General features: G+C 44.8%; 1 protein-coding gene across 24 annotated transcripts in view; it reads left to right on the top strand.

Annotated features, from left to right (window-relative positions):
- The first annotated feature begins 2,845 nt into the window (after positions 1 to 2,845).
- The window catches only part of TSNARE1 (t-SNARE domain containing 1), a 489,936-nt gene continuing 472,645 nt past the window's right edge, over positions 2,846 to 20,136 (top strand). For 8 of the 24 annotated variants that reach the window (XM_075024055.1, XM_075024062.1, XM_075024061.1 and 5 more), the window contains exons 1-5: positions 3,183 to 5,362; positions 5,462 to 5,605; positions 8,040 to 8,122; positions 8,212 to 8,369; positions 19,650 to 19,743. The gene's annotated coding sequence lies outside the window, so the exon portion shown is untranslated. Of the gene's footprint in view, positions 2,920 to 3,020; positions 3,046 to 3,182; positions 5,363 to 5,418; positions 5,606 to 6,878; positions 7,078 to 8,039; positions 8,123 to 8,211; positions 8,370 to 19,649; positions 19,744 to 20,136 lie in introns of those variants that run through there. The other 16 variants (XM_075024056.1, XM_075024052.1, XM_075024059.1 and 13 more) reach the window with 14 other exon arrangements.

Genomic DNA, 20,136 nt, shown 5'->3' with positions numbered 1-20,136 from the left:
ACATGACTTGCTTTATATGTCAAACAAATAAACTCATTAGACAACATAAAGAAATGACAGTGGCAACAGAGGTTGTGAAAAGCCAGGAGGTATCATTATAGTGAAACTAAATCAACACAGCTAGGAAAAAGTAATTGAGAAGACAACAGGATAACCTTTCTATAAATACTTTAATAGCATAGCTATTAAAAGGTTATGATTTATGATTCACAAAACAAACCAGTGAACCAAAAGGAAACTCCTTCCAAACACTGGAAGAAATCCCCTAAAGACACAGTCAGCCTAACTGGATAATCACCTCAGCAGGAAAGAGGTGAAAGCATCATTGCTGAGTTTATTTAAATTCAGGTAAAGACCCTCTGATGCATCCCATTTCATCTTTGTAGAGGAATCAGGGCAGTTTTCCAAAGCAGAAACAGATTGGCAACTTCACCCCTGAGTCACCTTCACCAAACTCCTCCAGGAATCCAGGTCTGACCTCTGTGAGTTTTGCTCACCCGGGAATGAAATTACTGCTTCTACCTTGGGAAATGCCACACAGCAGCTGGCAAGTGGGAAATCTCCTCCCAGTAAAAGCCAGCAAACATGAAGATTAAACTGTTTAAATAAAGTTTTGGCCCTTTGGGCTTTTGGTCCCCATACAGCTGACTGTATATTTTCCAGATTTATAGATGCTATTGCTATGGGATGGAACAAAGCTGTTAATTGGTTTTGGTTTTCTTTTTTTTTTTTTCTCAATTCAGAGAAAGCATCATCTTAGATGATGCAAGATGCCTTGCCTGCTTATGTAAAAGGCCTGATTTCCACACGATGCCAAGAACCTACCCTTGCCCCTTTTGAAAGCTATACCAGATCAATAAGCAGCTGGTAATAACAAGGACCAGTCCCAGTGCACACAATACGAAGGTTTGCAAAAGCCCAAATCCCTTAGAAAAATGTCTTAAGAGAACACATGGTATTGTTATTGTATGAGTAACACGTTTATTGATTAAGCAGTATTTTGTCAGCTACAAAATGCAAAACCAGCAAGATGCAGACTGCAAGCCAAAGCAATCATACGAGTTTTATCTCACTGTAGTTTTTATGATTGCTGTCCCTTGGAATACTTTGTCTGTGTCTTATATTGGCACATGTTTATATATTTCTTATTTACTTTCATGAGGCTCAAACTGAAAGTAAATATGATTTATACTGAAAATTACTGAAAATTTTGCACAGTGGTTTTGAACTGTAATCTATGCTTCTTGCAGGATTAACCTGCTCTTCCTTCCCCCCTAACTGGCCCCAAAAACCACCCGGCAAGACACAGTGTGTTGCACATGTAACTGTAGTCAGAGGATTTTGCAGATGGCAAGCAGACAGCCGTTATTTTGTTATCAATGCCTTTTTACAGCCGTTTTCCTAAAGGATTTTCTTTAGAGTCCACAGAAATAAATGATTTACCAATGCAGCAAAAGATCGAGGAAACTGCTCTGACAGCGCTTTGGTGCTGTAAAACCCTAAAGTTTATGGTGGCTCAGGTGGCCCCTCAGCCCTTTTAAAACTTTTTTTGGCAGGGCTACTGCTGCAGAACTACATTTCTGAAAAGGCAGCTGGCTTGTCAACCCCTTGTTAAAATGAATTGTTGTTTAAAGGCCCTATCAAGCAAATCCTTGCTTTGTAACTCCCTTTGCAAAGCCAACCACCAAGTAAAGCTGCTGTCACTTTGCAAATAAAAAGCAAACCCCTCCCAGGTACAGTGTGAGTTGGACCAAACGCCCTGTGCGCCGGACTGCCCTATCAAGGCACTTTTTTGGTAAACCTCCAGTCTCGGTCTGCAACTCGTGGTGTTTTGAACAGCGTTAGTAGCTTTAGTAGCAGCCAGTCGGCGATTTTTATTTATTTCTGTTCCTGTGTGCGCTGTGCTAGGCACTGTGTGACTACAAGAGGGCACAAACCTGTCCTCAAAGAGCTTATGCTGCTCTCAGGAGTAACAAAGAGTTAGTCTGTTAACGATTAAAGGAGAATCGGCTCATCCAGTGCTGGAGTCTGAAGGGCTCCTCAGCTGATGAAATCAAAGGGCTAAGCACATCTAAACTTTTAGAATCCCACCCTCACCAAAGGCTAACCACATCACTCAGAGTCCCACCCTGGGGCTGGTTCCTGTGGCTGGACACCAGAGGGGAGGTAGCTGAGATGTTCAGACCACTGTTTTCAATAATGATATATAGGAGGGGAGTACCAGGGGTGGTGGGGTATGGCAGGACAGAGGAGAGAGGGGAGAAGGGAAGGTGCAAGGGGCCGGGCAGGTGAAGTACCTTGCTATCTTACAGGCCAGAGGAGACTGGAGACGGGGATCCCCAGGGAGAGGATGAGCAACAGGGAGCCCGTGCCGCCATAGGAGCCTTGAGGGGATGGCGGGCGGCCCTCAGGGAGGGGAAGCCCGCATTGGGGAGGAGGGGAGCGCGGCTGCAGGGGGAAGGTGAAGACCCGGCGAGCCTCAGGACGCTCGGCGGGTCCTCACAGACAGGAGGGCAGAGGCGGGAGGGGAGGGAGAGGCAGGAGGGGAGGGAGAAGCCGAACGATTCCTGTGAGGGGCCACGGGCAGCAGCGCCCTGAGGCGGGAAGCGCTGAGGGAGACGAGGGAGGGGCCGGGGCTGAGGGACGGTGGGCGGGACTGTGTGTGAGGGGGTGCCCGCCACTCCCGGCTCCTTCCCTCCGGTGATTGGTCGTCGGGGAAAAGGGGGCGTGGCGTAGAGGCGCGTTGCCTGCTGGGAGTCGTAGTCCGGGGCGGGTGAGTACCTGCGGGTTGGGGACTCCAGCGGGAGGGGCGGGGTGAGGGGGGGGTGGCCACGTGGTGGGGGCGGGCCCGCCGGGAGGGGGGGTGTGTGTCACGTGATGTTTGGGTGCCGGCGGCACGGCGCAGCCTCGCGGCGGCAGGTGAGGGGCGCGCGCGGCGGCGCGTGCTGGGCCTTTCCCGCTTTCTTCCCCCCCCCCCCCCCCCCCCCCCCCCCCCCCCCGAGCGTGACAGGGCCGTGACAGGATCGTGACAGGGCTATGATAGGGGTATGACACGGCTTGGGGGGAGGGTGTGGGGAGTGGGATTTAGGGACGTGCTGGCCTTGAGCGGGGGGGGGGGCAGGGTGGGGACAGGGCTGGTTCTGCAAAGGGAGGGCGTGTGTGGTGTGGGGACAGGGCAGGCCTTGCACGGGTGGGGGTGTATGTGTGTGTGTGTTCGTCTTGGGGACGGGGCTGGTTGTTGTGAAGCGTGTGTGGCTTGGGGACAGGGCTGGCCTGGTGTGGGTGTGTGTGCAGCCTGGGGATACGGTTGGCCTGGCACAAGGGTGTGTGTGTGCAGCTTGGGGGTGAGGCTGGCCTTCCACAGGGTGTTTATGTGCATTTTGGGGATACGGTAGGCGTTGCACAGGGTGTGTGTGCAGCCTGGGGACAGGGCTGGCCCTGCACAAGGGTGTGCATGCACAATGTGGGGACAGGGCTGGTGTGTGTGCAGCCTGGGGATACGGTTGGCCTGGCACAAGGGTGTGTGTGTGCAGCTTGGGGATGAAGCTGCCCTTCCACAGGGTGAGCTTGGGGATACGGTAGGCGTTGCACAGGGTGTGTGTGCAGCCTGGGGACAGGGCTGGCCTGGCTATAGTGTGTGTGTGCAGTTTGGGGACAGGGCTGGCCTGGCACAAGGGTGTGCGTGCACAATGTGGGGACAGGGCTGGTGTGTGTGCAGCCTGGGGATACGGTTGGCATTGCACAGGGTGTGTGTGCAGCTTGGGGATGAGGCTGGCCTAGCTCAGGGTGTGTGTGTGCAGCTCAGGGACAGGGCTGGTCTTTCACAGTGGTGTGCATGTGCAGTTTGGGGACAGCGCTGGCCTGGCACAAGGGTGTGTGTGTGCAGCTCAGGGACAGGGCTGGCCTGGCACAAGGGTGTGTGTGCAGCTCGGGGACAGGGCTGGCATTGCACAGGGTGTGCGTGTGTAGCTCGGGGACAGGGCTGGCCTTGCACAGGGGTGTGCGTGTGCAATGTGGGGACGACGCTGGCCTTGCACAGGGTGTGTGTGTGCAGCCTTGGGGTAAGGCTGGCCTTACATGGGGCTGTATGTGTTGCTTAGGGACACGGCTTGCACACAGAGGTCTGCATTTGCAACCTGGGAGCAGGGCTGGCCTTGAGCAGGGGTGTGACCAAGGTGGGACATGCGTGCCAAGGGTGCTGTGCTCTCCCAAGGACTGTGCTTGTGTCTCGTGTGGCCGGTGACTGGGCGAAGATGGGAGGTCCCCGCGCCTGCTTTGCCACCAGCAGTCAGCATGACACTGTCTCATGGTTGCTTAACACAATGAAAGGTTGATGTGTCAACCTCCGGTGTGATGGCAACATTGGGAACTGCTTCGTGACCCATGTTATAGTTAAATAACAGGTTTTGGCTCAGTTTTAACCTCGCATAGGGTATAATGGTATTTATTTTTTTTTTTTTCCTTCCAGGCTAATTCAGGAAGCTTTAACCATAAATGAGTCAGTGAGATGGACTTGAAGTGGAAGGAGAGGAAATAAAACTACTTTTAAATGTATAAAGCACCACTTTCTGCAGTAGTCCTTGGCTGACTGCAGAAACTTTTTTTGTTACTTTTGTACTTCAACGTGTTTGTGGTTCGATGCTTTTAGTAAAAGCTCGCCCTAGCTGCATGGTACAATTAACCTGCAGCATCTGGCGCTGGAGTGGACTTTGCTGGGGAAATCTTGTGTTTCCGCTGAACTGCTCGGTGTCTTTGTGTGCGTATCAAAAAGCAGAGGGTTTGGAAACCTAAAAGCACACTTTCATTCTTCCACCATCACACTGAATACAGGCTGCAAAACCTCTGCTTCTTTGCATTTGAAGTATTCCGTGACATTTGCAGCTCGAGATGCGTCCTCGTGTCTGGGAGTGCTGCAGAAACAAGTGGTCGTCTGTTTTGCAAAGCCGGGGATAACATGTGCGTGGGGTGGTGGTCTGAAGTTATGCTTTTTGTGCTTCATCCTGCTAAATCCTAAATTTTTACTAGCTGTGTGGTGTGTGGACTGGGAAGGCTGGACTAAACTACGAGGGTTTTTCCCCTTTTTTTTCTTCATCCAGTAGCAATAGCAATAAGGTTCATATTTTATCCAGCTTTTACCCCTTTTTCCAGGCTGGTATTTCCCTTTGCAATGGGGCTGTGAATATGCAGTGCCCCATCTTGCCTTGTTGCTACCTCTATTGCCTTGGTCCAGGAGTTGATGCAGATAGTTCAGGTCTTTAAATCGCCTATGACTCAGGCTAGCTGCTGTCTGGCCCCTCCATGCCTCCCTGCTCTGTGACCTTCTCCAGCTGCAATGTCCTTTTCCATCTCATCTCACCTCCAGGTGGGTTTCTGGGCTTTTTCTGGGGTGCTAATGATGTGCTGATTCCTTCTCTCCAGCCATCAGCCAAGTGACGAATAACCCCTGTTGCTCTCTCTGAAGCCTCCCGCCCTGCTGGTTTGCTGGTGTATATTAATGCAATTAAAAAACCAAAAAAACCACAACCGTTGCTGAAGTGGCTTTGACAGACATCGGAGAGGCTGAGCAGTGTGCAACCACATGTCCTGCTGCAATCCCAGCTCCTTGGTTAGTTCTCCATCTCTGTTACCTCCTCCCATCGTGTCCAAAGTAAGACTGAGCTTTTGGATATGATGCATCCCTCCTAGAGGGATGTTGGCAATTGCTGGGTTCAGAGGAGTTTTGCAGCATAATGCTGTGCTGCTGCAGTTTTCCTGGCATCCAGGGTTGCCTCTTGTGCAATGGCTGCAAGTTATTTAGCTGAGGTTGGCTACAGAGACTGGTAGAACAGAGATTTTAATATTAAAGTCTTTTATTCCCATCCTCTCTTGTGCAAGAAACCTTATTCCTTTTCTCACAACTCTCTTGATATATATTTTTTTTTTTAATTTTTTTTTTAATTATGTTAAATCTCTCATCATTTGCTCCTCACCATGCGACTCTCCGGTGTGACCAGGTCTCCCAGCCAGCAAAATGCCTGCACCGGGGCTGGAGACTCTTTATTGAGAGTAGAGGAGAAATAATACTTCTGTGTCTTGATAAATTTGCAAATCGATATTACAGCACTTAAAATCTAATTTAAAAAAAAAAAAAGTAGGCAAGCTGAAAATGAATGAGTCTGTGCTTCCCCTTGCTTATAAATATATATCAAATGGTATTTTGAATTGCTGGTTCTTCTGGGAATTCAGAGATATTTAAATAGCAAGTGTGAAAGGGTAAATAATATCAAGATAAAAATAATTCTTTTGATTCCCTGCCTGTACCATAAACACATTCTGCTAGATGAAAATGGAAAGAACGTTAAAAAAAATTTAATTTACTTTTCCCGTCTTTGTTATCCTCCTTCCTACACTTCAGCTAGTTTGGGCAGCGGGGTGGGTAGGTGGCTCTCGCTTGGCTTTTTATGGGTCTTCTGAGGGTTGCTGGTGCTGCAGGGACCGCAGAAATCCGTGACACCTGAGGGCTTTGTGTGGGCAGGAGGAGCATCTGCCCATGTTTTATGTAGGGTTGGAGTCATCACCATCAGGGCAAAGGCTGCTTGCACTGGGAAGGACTTGAGCATCCAGGTCTGATCCCCATGAGACATGATGGGCGGATGGAGGACTGGGTCCTTCCACCCAGGACATGGTTGGTGGTGTCTTTCTGACCGTAAAAGCAGATGTGTTTGCCTACGGCATGATCTATTTGGTTTAAATGTAACGCAGATACTTAAGCATGAGCTTAACTCGCAAAATGAAGCATTGGAGTGTGCCTACGTGCCGGTGCTTGCTGGGGAAATGTTGCAAAACTTGTCCTCCAGCAGCATCACCAACCCTTCAAATTGCATTTTATTCTTTTGCAGCATACTTTTTGACATGTGCAAATACAAAATCTGGCCACAAACTTGCGTTGGCGTTGCCAGCAGCGGCGTTAAGCGTTACAAGGATGAAGGGAAGCTCGTGCCCATAGCTTGATGTTGGGTGCCCAGAAAGCTATGGCTAAAATTTGTGCTGTCGCCCTACTGCAAAGGAACTGGAAGCATGTCTTTTGCTGTCAGAAAGGTTATTTGTGGTTTTTAATAATACACTGTGTTTCCAAAGGAATATGGTCAAGATAAGAATCCTACCCTCTTTTTTTTTTTTTTCTGCTTGCCTTGCAAATGATGGTATGCAAGATTAAAATAATGCAAAAGAGTTAAATTAATCTGATTTAACACTTGCAGGGAGGCTTCTATTTAAAACTCTTCTTTTTTCTTCATAGTGTCACTAGTCAGGAAATTCAGTAGGCAGGTGCCATCTCTTTGTTGCAGTGCATGGGCACGTCTCTGCTCTTCAGTGTTTCTGATGATGGAAAAAATAGCATTTAACTAAAAAAAAGTAAAAGGGGCAGGATGAATTATTTTTTTTCCCCATGTCCGCTTTGCTTGCAGTGCCATTAGAAAACAAAGATTGCATTGGTGATCAGTTGCTTTTTCAATTCTATACTGAAGGTGGGTACAAAAAAAAAGAAGAAATTGTGTATCAGCAGGTGTTTTTTAATGCTGTATTGCTGGAATTCAGAGCTGTAGGAAAAAGCTCTCCTAAGGGCAGTTTAGGTTTGTTTGGCTACTCATCTGCTGGGATGCTGAAAGCAAAATCTGCACGTTTTCTAGCCTCTCCTTGAATGAAGTTGAACTCAGCTGCAATACCTATACTTACTTTTTTTTTTAAGTAAATTTACTTTTTTTTCTTTTTTTTTTTTGAAGTAAATGCTTGTGTTGGGTTAGGCTGTGATTTCTTTGCTATCTCTGTAATCTCTTCCCTAAATAAAAGCAGAAAATAACTGCAAAATGGTTTATGCTTTTCATTGTGTAGTGTTTGTTTTGTTCTTGTTCCGCTGTCACCCCCGCTGCAAAGCCACACGTTGCAAAAATGTGATTTTTTCGAGGTTATGGGGACTTTATTTGTCCTACTTCCCCTGCTGCATACATTTATTATGATTGTAGTCGTGAATAACTTGGCCATGTATTTTTTCCCCCCTATAGGACTCCTCCATCATCTGGTGCATGGAGTAAAGGCGTGCAGGAGACAGCCATGCTGTAGGATTTTATTCCAACCCTGTTGTGCTGTAGGTTGCCATAGTCCTTATTTCTGTAAAATAAAACATTTTCTTCTTCCATGAGAGATTTTGATCATGCTTGGTGCTTTTTTTTCCAGTTTATAATGAATCTTCTTGTGATGCTTCTGAGTGGAGGAGGGAGGTGGCTTCTTCATTTTTCTGCATGTGAAAACCAGGCAGATTTGGAGGTGTTGTGACCGAAATTTTTGGATTAACCCATTTCTTTGCTGTGTGAGACGCCAGAGACTCGAGTATGGTATGAGGGAACTCCCAAACTTGCTATTAATGGTTGCTTTGTAAAAAAAGTCATATGAACAGATAGCTCAGGAGCTCTGTGGTGGAGGCATATACAGCCATGAATGCTGTTTTTTCTTAATTTTTCTTTTTTCCCTTGAAATTCCCTTATTCATTTATCGCTGTATGAAGTCTCATGACTATGACCACAGCCCTCATGCAATGGTGCTCACTGTCCAGCTCATGTGCCCCAATCTGGGGGTGTCTTGCGGGGGAAAAATTCTCCCAGGCTGTTTGGAGAATATTTGGACGATGTCTCACTGGGTTTGCAAGCTGTGCAACGGTGGCTTTGAGTTTAGGTAAAATTAACTGTAGGGAAAGTCCAGTCTGTGCTCTGCAAAGGCAGAGGTTTTCATGCAAAAAACGCTGCTTGTCGAAATTTCCCCCTCGAATTTAGTCCTTGGTTAGGTAACCAGTATTGAAATTTTTAATGCAGATAGATTTGTTTGGAAGACATATTAGCATCTAAAAAAAGGGCTTTTTATCAGCGGGAGCAGTGGTTGCAACTAACTGTAGATAATTACAATTACGTTTGAGCTGAATTATTAGCAAATACTTTGCAGCATTCCATGTCCCGGCCTGGAGATGTTCGTTATGTGCTGTGTTCTTCTAATTTTGGAGAGGGGAGAAAAAACCCTGTTGTGCATCTGTTTGGCGATGGGGAAGGTCGATGATGCTGCAGGAACTGTGCTGACTCGCTGGGTAACACCTTGTTTAGTATAATGCTGTACAAGACATATTTTCTTTGTTTACTATTTATTGAGCTTCATCCACCTGGAAACGGGAGCTGCAGACAGCGATCCCTTGAGTTTGCGTAATGTTGCCATTGTTTCTGTCGAAGCATCCCTCTTCCAACATGTGGGCTTGATGTTTTTTGAAGGGTCATAATGCAGATTATTTACTTACAGGGCTGGTTGTGCATAGGCACTTGTTCAACATCCCGCCAGTGACTGAAAGTCCCTTTTATTTGCCATGGATCTTTATTAATGAGAAAGCAATTTTTTTTTAAATGGTAATTAAACCAGCCTGAAGTTAACTCTAATGACCTGCATTTTCTATTCCCAGCTGGCAAAAAAAAAAAATCATGTGGCTGTATGAGAGTACGTGCTGTGCATTAAGGTGTAGATCTATCTATGTCGTTTTTTACCATCTTCCACGTAGCTGGACCGTTCTGTTGGGAGCTGCAGATCTCGAGCTTTTCCTGCTTGCAGAGTGAAGCAAGAGCTATACCTTAAAGCAGCTTTTGGCTTCCCCCCCCCCCCCCCCCAAACAATTGATTTATGATCCCTTGTGACACTATTAGCTCTCTCACAAGAACCTCCTGATTTCTAAAATACCTAATTTATACTACTTTAAACATACTGCTAAATAGCATGAGATGTGATTTATTTTCCCAAATGTTTTGATGTCTTCTGTCATCTGCCTGATGTACCCCCAGCCACTCTCTTACCTGAGTGCCTGTTTCTGCTGGAGAGTAGTCCTACTGTCAGTCCCATCAAATATTCTGCTGCAGGTCGTGGCCAGGAGCAGATACTCAGCGCAAAAAGCATGAGAAATTAAAGTTGTATACGTGTGTGTGTATATATATATATAAAAAATAACAATTTATAATATAGCATATCAGAAAAAATATATATCATATATATATTATAATAATAGTGCATGTGTTTTTGTTTGCTTTTATGCGCTGTTTTTTTTGCTTTTGTTTTAAAGAATTGAAAATTTCAGTCTTTTTCTGCTGAAGCTGCTGTGGACAGAGCAGTGGGATCAGTGTGGGCAGGATCAGGCCACAGTAAATAAGCATAGCTGTGGTCAGGGAAGCGTGCCCGGCCTGCTGACGCTCACCATTCTCTTGCGTACCATTTTATACAGGTTGTAAAGTTATCCAGACTTGTAGTGACGGTGAAGAATCAAGTCATTTTACTAGGACTACTTTTACTAATGATAAATAATGAAGGAAAAAAAAAAAAAAGGTCTTACTTGTGTTAAGGCCACTGCATGTTAGTGGCTCGATTTCTCAGTGTCAAGGACCTTCAACTTCCATTAACTGCAAGTGCCCAAAGATGGAAGTAGGTGGTAAAATGTGGGCGTTGAAGCCCCAGAAATGCTGTCCTAAGCTTTTTGACACTTCTGTTTTAGAGAACAGCTGCGTGCTTTCTGAAACCCTTTTAAGTATTGATCACGCACCGCAGGGAAGTTTCATAGGTATGGGTTGTTTTTCTAAAAATGTAATGGGTTGCTGTCCTAGCCAAGTGCCAAAATCGGTCCCTTGGACATGCATCTTAGCAAGTGGTGTAAACAGTGCTGCATATTACAGTAAACCAGGATGCTCTGACTGACTGGCCTTTGAATTCGAAAAAGCAGACTGACAGTCGCACTACGGATATTTTCCTGATTATCATCTTTAGAGCTTCAAACAGATGGGTTTCTTTTCCCCAAACATGGGGCAGTGGAAAATATTTCAGTCCTGTGTTTTTGTTTTTTTTTTTTAACTCCCCTCATGGAAATACCTGCAATTTAATTGTAAAGATCCTCTTCTTTGTGCGTGGAACCCAAGGTGTGCTTTTTTTTTTCTCTCTGCACATTATTTGGACATATCTTTGTTTCCTTTTGTATATAGAGCTATCCCGTGGGGTCTGAGGTCTACAGGCTTGTTCTCTCTTTGTCGAGTTCCTTTCCTAACACATTGTGTTTGTTATCCTTTTTTAAATTAATCACAATTTAGTATAATCCCATACTTGGAAACAGGGCTGTGGGTCCTAGTCCTGTTTGCAAGGCATTTGAACATAGAATATAAAGAGAGTGTATATATATAAAGAGGGGCATTTGCCTCCTGCCTCCCTGCACCTTCTGGCTTTGGCTGTGCCTTTTCCTTTGGCTCCTGGTAAGACCAGAAAGAATTTTTGTGTTTTCCTCGGTGGTTGGTTCGTGGGCTTGAGATGCTGCTGGCTTCTTCAGCCCCATTGGGGTGCAATATCCTTCTGCTGGGAGGGTTCAGCTTTTGCTGCTTTTCTTTGCTGGCAGAGAGAAGAGCGAGAACATAAAGCTTTGCTTTTTGCAAGCAAGTTGTGTTTCAAAATCTGTGGTTCTTCCTGGGTTGGAGCAATAATCTAACTCCTTAGAAGCAGGTGGTGGCCTTCAGGGTAAGGCGATAAGTGGTCTTCACCAGTCTTTTACATAGAGATGGAGCCCCTTGGCTGCCTTCCTCTACAACAGCTTTGGTGGAGGAAGACTTGTGGACCTGATGTCCTCCTTGCACCTCTCCCATAGTGCAGACAGGCAGGTAGTTATCATGGTCAGATAAGGGCTGTGTGGATGCCATCTTGATGGACGCCATCTCAAAGCCTAACAGCCCCGTGATAAAGCCCTGGTAGTTGACTGAAGCAATGTTTTCTGGTGGTTCATTGTGCTCCATATCCATTACTTGTCTTCCTGGGCAGACTGAGGGTGGTTATTTTGCCTGGCTGGCTGCATGGCACTTTGCAAAGTTGCTTTCCTAAGCTGACGAGGGTGGCCTTGCACTTGCTGATTTCATAGCCGGGCTTCAATGCTGGCTCCCTGCGATGCATCTCAGAAATAACTCTGGTTTTTGGTTTCATTTCCTGGACCTGTTGACACTTTGCCAAAAAATAATTACAACCTCCGAGACAGGGGTTTGCTGGGTAGGGGGGAGGAGGGCACAGAAAAACCTGCAATCCATGTTTTTTTTGTGTGCTTTCATCAACACGGTGCTGCTAATGGGACCAGCATCTCCCTTCTGGGGCATGAATCAGGCTGCGCTCGCATTCGCCTGGCATCTCTCCTGTTCTGTGCATGAGGTTTCTTTCCCTTCCTCTGTTCAGCATCATCTTAAATTCATGTCCTGGGTGATGCCTCCCTCGCCCGCTTTATTACCTCTTAATGTGTTTTCCCAAGTATATCTTGCACTTGGATAAACCTCTGCTGCTTTCCTTGACTGCAAACCTGGCTCTTTCTGCAGCCATCCTCCTCCAGCTGCTGCGTGCATTCTTCCTCCATCCATGCAGAGGTACTTTTCTGCTTCTTGGCATGTTTTTCGAGCACTTAGGAGCCTGTGCATCCTCTTCGAGAGGCGGATGGATGCCATCGCTCCTGGTTTTGCATCCGAGCCGGCATTAGCTGTGGTCATGTGTGGAGCCGGTGGGGAAGGCAAGAGTATTTTTAGCGTGCACTTCTGTGTGCCGCTCAGGGGGCCGCCCACAGTTGAGTATTAAAATAATAGTAGGGACATTGGGTAAGCTCTGCAGCAAAACGTTGATATGCAAATTGCCATCTTAAGAGCAAACCTCAAGGCGATTTTTGTCAATGCACGCAAGGCTCCAAAGCAGTGTGTTTTGAATAAAGATTACAACAAGGGATTTCACCCAGAGGGCACGCTCGTCTCATTTATTCTGAAGCTTAGCAGAGCTGGTAATTCAGTGTTGGAAGCCAACAGGGTGAAACGTATGCACCTTTAAAAAGGTATTAGATTAGCATTGGCAAAACAAAATGTAACGTCAACTCTGTTACTTGAATTTCCAGGGTTGCAAAAGCAATAAATCTGGTTGCGTTTCATTTGCAAGTAATTCCCAGGCACTGTCCAGGGAAGCAGTGGCTCTGATGGCTGCAGAGTTGGTTTGGGAGGTTTGGAGGTATTATCTGGTTGTAAATGAGCTTGTGCCAGCTGACTCAATGCTGTTTTGACTTTTATCTTCAAGTTGGTGATAGGCAGCTTGGCTGTTTGAAACCTTGCAATAAGAAATCAGATAAAACATGAATCGCCTTTTTTTTTTGTTTTATTTTACTGGTTACTGAGTTCATGGTGGCACTACTGGGAAGGAAACAGCAGTAAATTAGGAGAACCAAAGCAGTGGTTTCACAGTTCTTGCTTTGCGACTGTCCAAGCTGGTCCTTTGTCCATCAGTATAAGTCAGAGGTACCATTTCTCCTTCTTTCTGCTCCCAAGCTCACTTGTATTCAACAGCTACAGCTGGGCAGCTACGTGGGTTTTTGGGTAGGTAAAGCAGTTATCCTGCTTCAGTAAGGACAAGGGGCACTGAGGGAGATCAAGAGAAGCTATTATATGCCATGGGACCATGGGCCAAAAGTTGCCTTATTTAATATTTGAGGACTGAAATGCAGGTGGCAGTTTTAACCTCTTGGCAGTACCTTTGGCACTGGCATATCTTCTTTTCTTATCCACTCTTGCCTAATATTCATGTTTTATCCTTGATCCTACTTTTGAACATTATTTGACTTGTGGTGTCTCTTTGTCTCATTAAATGATGCATTTAAGATGTTCTTGATGAACTGAACACTAGCAAGAGCTCACTCCTTTCCTTCCTCTCACACACATCCCTCATAACTAGGTTACAACCACAGTTACTGAGCAGTTCCTGTGTGCCGGTGATGGGTTTGTTTTGGTAGATGTTTCCTGGACAGAGTTCACCAAATTTTTTGGCTGTGGACCTCAGCCAATTAGATGGGAGGGCTTTTGTCTCTTGCATGTGATTTCTCAGGGACTTAAATAATCTGAGCTGAGGTGTGCAATGGACTTGTACACCCCATCAAATCATCATGGGCTGTGGTTAGACTTGCGTAAAGCCAATGTGCCCAACAGAACGGTGGGAGAACATGCCCTGGAGCTTGGTTTTCCTCATTGTACATTTCCTCATTTCAACATCACACTGACATCAGCATTTTAGAAGTATTGGTTGACTTCTTAAGAGGTCAGTTGTAATTTTTGGTTGAAATTGAGGAATCCGTGCCCAAATCTGCCACGTTTTCTATAATGACTTTTTAGATACTGGTAGTAAGAGGTAACAGTGTGTGAGTGCTACTCTGCTTGTTTAGGGTATAACTGCTGAATGAATAAATTTCATACAGGTTGTCGTGGTTTAACCCCAGCCAGCAACTAAGCGCCACACAACCACTCGCTCACTCCCAGCCAGTGGGATGGGGGAGAGAATCGGAAGAGTAACAGTGAGAAAACTCATCAGTTGAGATAAAGGCAGTTTAATAGGTAAAGCAAAAGCCTCATGCACAAGTAAAGCAAACCAAGGAATTAATTCCCCACTCCCCATGGGCAGGCAGGTGTTCAGCCATCTCCAGGAAAGCAGGGCTCCATCACATGTAACGGTGACTTGGGAAGACAGACGCCATCACTCCGAATGTTCCCCTTTTCCTTCTTCTTCCCCCAGCTTTATATGCTGAGCACGACGTCCTATGGTCTGGAATATCCCTTGGGTCAGTTGGGGTCAGCTGTCCCAGCTGTGTCCCCTCCCAACTTCTTGTGCCCCCCCAGCCTAGTCACTGGTGGGGTGAGAAGCAGCAAAGCCCTTGACTCTGTGTAAGCACTGCTCAGCAGTAGCGCAGACATCCCTGTATTATCAGCACTGTGTTCATCACAAGTCCAAAACGTAGCCCCATACCAGCTACTATGAAGAAAATTAACTCTACCCCAGCCAGGACAGAGGTTTAGTTTAATAGCTTGCAAATTGAGAGTTTTAAGAGCCAGAGGTTGGTGGACTTGCCCCAGCGAGGTGACCAGCTGGGAAGTGGATTTGAGTCCTTCCATTTATTCCAATTCTTGATGAGTGAGTATTGTGGTTCTTCAAGAAAAACTAATTTTGTAGGTGTCTTTGTTATTCTTATATTGTGAAACCTGGGCATTGTTAGGGGAAAGAAGAGTTTGTATCACAATAAATATGTTGCTCTAGGATTGGAAACTGGCAGTAAATGAGGCAACTTCTTGTGATTTGGGGGTTTTGTTTGTGTTTGGTGTGTGGTTTTTCTTTTTTTTTTTTTTTTTTTTAGCTCCCTGAGACTGGTACAAATCTGTACCTTTTACAGGCTGGAGGGGGATGATTTTCAGTGGAAATAAAATAAAAGCAGTTGGTAGCTAATTTTTCTTTCTTTCAGTGTAGCATGGGAGAACCAGGTGGCTGAGACTTTGTGGGAACAAGTTCTCCTGACTTTGATACAAGTTTGTGTTGATCAGCTCTTAGTTCACTTGTGTCCTTTTACTTTAATTATATGTTCCAACACCATAAGACTTTTAAATATCAAATTTTGAGGGTGTTCTCTGCCAAAACTGCATGGTTTAAATGCAGATCCTGTTGGCAGGCATCTTGGGAGCTGTTGACTTCCCTCCTTTGTAATCCTGTCCTCTCTTGCCTGTTTTTTCCCTCCTTAAAAGTCAAACAGCATTTGATAAAATAGCAGAGCCTTTTAAAACATTAAAAGAAAGTATATAGAAACTCAGAAAGTGGTGGTCCCATGAGTGTGTAGCCCTGTGAAGATCACCGTGTCCTGCTTGCATCTTGACAATGCTGAATGAGTAAAAGAAAAACATCTTCCTAGATTGGTTCAGGCACATCTTGAATCTTCTTTTTGTCTCTCCTTTGCTGCATCCTGCATCTCTGTGACATTAAACACAAGCTTCTAGTTACATCTTCCAGAGCCCTTCTTGTGCTGCCTTATGCCTCATTGAGATGTTGACTCTTCCCTCCAAGGTCATGAATCTCTGCTTCTGACTTTGAAATGTTCCAAGTCTCTGTCACTCTGTTCTTCTTCCCTCTTGATGACATCACCCATGAACATTTGTAGGATGTGCTTAATTTTCCCCTTGGGGAAAATTTTCCACACCTTGGTTTTTTGATGGTGTATCTTCAGGGAACCTCACCGCCAGCTGTCATACTGGTGTTTCTGTCTCTGCGTTTCCTGATGTTTCCCATCCAATCTATGTTCAACTCTGTCTGCATTCAGTCTCCTATTTTAAGGTCTTTAATGCAGGAATCATCTCCTTCCTCTGTATTTCTACAGCATTTAATGTGATGCAGATGTGATTCCGAAGTGATGTCGTTGATAATGCCTTTCAAATTGCTTTTGTGGTGGTTAATGATCTTGGGAATGCTGTCCTTTTATACATATAAATATATGTGTGTGTGTGTGTGTGTGTAAATATATATATGAAAATATATGTTGTCCAGGGACAAAAGTTAAGACATTGTAGCTTGTTAACATTTGAAAATCTCACAAATAATGAAAACTATATGTTTTTTTCTGTCCCTATCTTGGCTCCTTTGGTAGTTATGATATCAGCTGCTTTGTGTGGGAAAAATGACATGGTGAACTCTGATCTCATGGGGTAAGAAACATTTTTTGTAAAGCTCTGCATTTGGACTAATTCTGTCTGCCATACAATGTGCCAAGGATTTGTGATCCTCAGCAGGCATTTGACAGATCTTAACTAGTTATGCTATGTCTTGTCAATCAAAATTAAACGCCTACCTCACTCCTTCCTACTTTCTCTCTCTTCCAGCTTTTTTATTTAGGTTGGTCATTAAAATTGCTTATAACCATAGAAACGAGGAAAACCCGCCCCTTACATTCCAGATCTTTAGCGTGATATTCCTGTACTGACATCATGTGAGTTATATACACGATGGCTTAAAAAAACCCCAAAAACCTGCAGGTAGGCAGAGTTGTCATTAATTCCTCCCTAGAGTGGAGTTGTTCCTATGGATGCCAACCAAAGATTGTGTCCCTCTTGCATTCCTGTACAGTGTCCAGCAGAAGGAGAGATCCCTGCTGCGGAGAAACCACCTGATGAGATGGAGTCCGAGAAGAAAAGAAATAGATCCATGGGATGGGAAGGGTGGGAGGATGAAGGAGAAGATGGGTCGGCAAGAAGTCGCATGTGCGACGTATTGCGAGTTGATAATTTCAATATTGGTTTTCATCCTCCTAGGGCTGCCTGTGCCATTGGGTGCTCTGAGAGATGGGCATAATATTGATACTTCTGTAAAATGGGGCCACCAGGTTTCTACGCTTAAGGACCTGAATCTCCACTTGGCAGGATGGGATATGTTATGGCTTAGCGTGTTCTGAAAAATTAAAATGATTACTGATTTTTGCTTGTAGAGGCAGCTTAAAAATGCCTGACCCAAGGCTACAGGAAGGTGATAGAAATTCTTACCTTAGGAGCCATGCGCATCCTGAGATTTCAGTGCTGGACTCTGTGTTCTGGACAAATAATGCTGTGTTCATTTAGAGCAGGATTACTCCATATGGGATTGCTTGAGACAAGATTTCTGACATTTTTTTCCCCACCTTAAGTTGCACTGAATCACACGAATATTAGGTTTTGTTTCTTTTTTTAACAAATGAAAGGAGTAAACTCGCTCAGTTTTGCTCTTTTTATGAATTATGGGAACTTGGTAGTACGCAGAAAGTGATACAGGTGGTCAAGAAGTGACTTTCCTGGGTATGTGATGGCAGGGCTGGAGGGATCCTCTGCTGCTTGCACTTTGCTGGGACCTCTGAACGCACTGAGATGTGGCATGCATCAGAGAAGGGGAAAGTACAGTCCTGGCGTTAGAGCAGGTTGATGCCTATTTTAGCTGCCCGCCAAGCAGTTAACTCTGCTTTTACATTTTTCTACTTGTACTGAGATTTCAAAAACACAAAACAAACCCACAAAACCCAGAAGAAACAATCCCAAGACTGTTGAATGTTGGTACGTAGACTTTCCATTTAGTTGCTAATGTGTAGATGTGAAGCAGTAGACAGTGGTACTTAGTATCGGTGCTTCCTTAGATGTGTTACAGGAGGAATAGGATTTGTACAAGGAATCCTACATCTCTGTGGTGACAACGCACATGCTTTGTGTGTCGCTGTAAAGTGATGACAAAGAGGAAAGGCTGCCTCCTTGAGAAATCACAGCATGTCTTGTGTTTGGAAGTTTTCGAAAGCTGGTGGCGGGTACTGTACTTTATCTAAAAGGCTTTTAATGATTTTTTTTTTTTCATGTGTTGGAGCTTCTGGTCTTGGCTTTTGAGGATGTTGAAATAGATTGTGTTAATCAAAGAAGAGGAAAGGGTAATTGTGTGGTTTTTCTAAGGGCATGAAAACCCAGGGCAGGAGCTCCTTCAGCATCCTTTGCTCCTCTCTCCAGCTCCCGGTGTTATCCCATGTGATTTGAGTTTCTCCACCATCCCATCTCAAGGAGGGATAAGAAAGCTTTGATGATAAGTCTGGAAGACTGAGTCCTGTGTGATGATGCTCTTCCTGCTTAAAACAAACAAACCAGCCAGCCAAAATTTTCAGCAGTTTGATTAAAACACTTTATTTGATAAATAATTACTGTAAAAAGAGCGTAATACTTCTACGTCCTTAACTTTACACAGTGTAAAAATGCCTCTACCTCAGTTGCCTAAGCCATTCTTTTTCTTTTTTTCTATTTTATTTTTTATTAAAGCATAATAAACCACGCTAAAAGCATGTTCAATTCCTTCTGAAGCATTAGTTTCCAAATTTGGGACAAAAAAAATTCAGTTAAGTGTGTGCGTGGGAAATGGGTTTATTACATCATTAACTAGAGTCTCCAGAGTTATCCGAGCTATCAGATCTTTATGGATGCTCTTCTAAAATAAGCAGTTGTATATCTGTCTGTATAGATCTGTTATCTTTGCCTATTGCTCTATACATAAGCAAGTGCGCATGCACTCTTGTATGAATAATGTTCCCCAAAGTAGTAATTTATTTTTTCCTCTTTCTATGTATTTTTAGTTAAAAATCAATTATAAAGATACCATAATGATTTTTCAGTCTTCTGCTATCTTTGTTTTATAACAGATTGCCTGCCGTTACAAAGGCATGAGTCTTCTGTGCAGCTTTGTGTTACACCATCCTAGTGAAGGTTTTGCTCTTCTGTGGTCAGACCACTTCCAGTGCTGGGTCCACTTGGTTGTCCCAGTCGCGTGCTTCTAGCTCAGCAATCCCTTTAGTCGCATGGGCTTTCTTTTTGTAGGGAAAATGCTGACAGATCCTGCTTAACTGGGTAAGACTGAATATAAAATATGAAATCGCTAAGCAAGGGGAAATGACAGTTATGTGAAATCAGAAATTGCAGAAAATGAAAATTAGTTGCTGTATCTCACTGGGCATCCCTTAATGTTTGCACTCTGAAATTAAAGGGAAGGAGTGGGTTTCTTTAATGCGTGTGCTACATTGTCGAGAGATATTGTGTAGGCCAAAAGCAAAGCTTGCCTAATATATATATATTTTTTCTTTAAGAAATTCATGGGGTGTGAAAACTCCCAAAGGCAGTCGAATCTAAAGATATGGCTAAAACCTCAGTCTTGGGAATGCCTGCGCTTCAGACTGAGGAAAACACAGCAGATAAAAACCTGTATGAACTTTTCACTCCTGATTTTCATTTTTTTTCCTTTTCCCTGAACAGAGACAATACTGCTGAGACGGGCCTTGGGTCCATTGAGCTATTGCTGCCTAGTGCCGAACAAGTGGCTCCACAAGACAAGGGAATACAATTGTGGGTGAGATATTTTTTGCTCTTTTTCTTTGGTAATCCTTCCTGTTTCAGGTTCGTTCCTTTGTTTTGGTTGTTTTTCTCCATATCCCTTCAACCCATTGGAGATGATGCTATGTTTTGTAGACCCAGCCTCTGGAGTGGGTGTGCAGGAATGTTGTGGGCTCAGCACTTGCAGATGTTCACCTCTGGATGGTGTTTTCTGCTCTTGCGGTGGTTTCCTTGTTTTAAGTCGTTAATGTTGGGTGATCTCCATCCAAATTCTTCCCCTGACAGCTGATCTTGCCTGATTTGGCTGGTTTATTAAGCTCTGGAATGGCCCACACTCATGGTGCATTGGCTTTGAGTTGGGCTTTCTGGCTAAAGCAAGTATTAATGGGTGCTCTCTGCTAGGAACAGA

This window comes from Buteo buteo, chromosome 3, assembly GCF_964188355.1.
Source record: "Buteo buteo chromosome 3, bButBut1.hap1.1, whole genome shotgun sequence".
In the NCBI taxonomy this organism is placed as follows: Eukaryota; Metazoa; Chordata; class Aves; order Accipitriformes; family Accipitridae; genus Buteo; species Buteo buteo.
The sequence above is the reverse complement of the archived record's forward strand: the minus strand, read 5'-3'. Positions and strand labels throughout refer to the sequence as shown.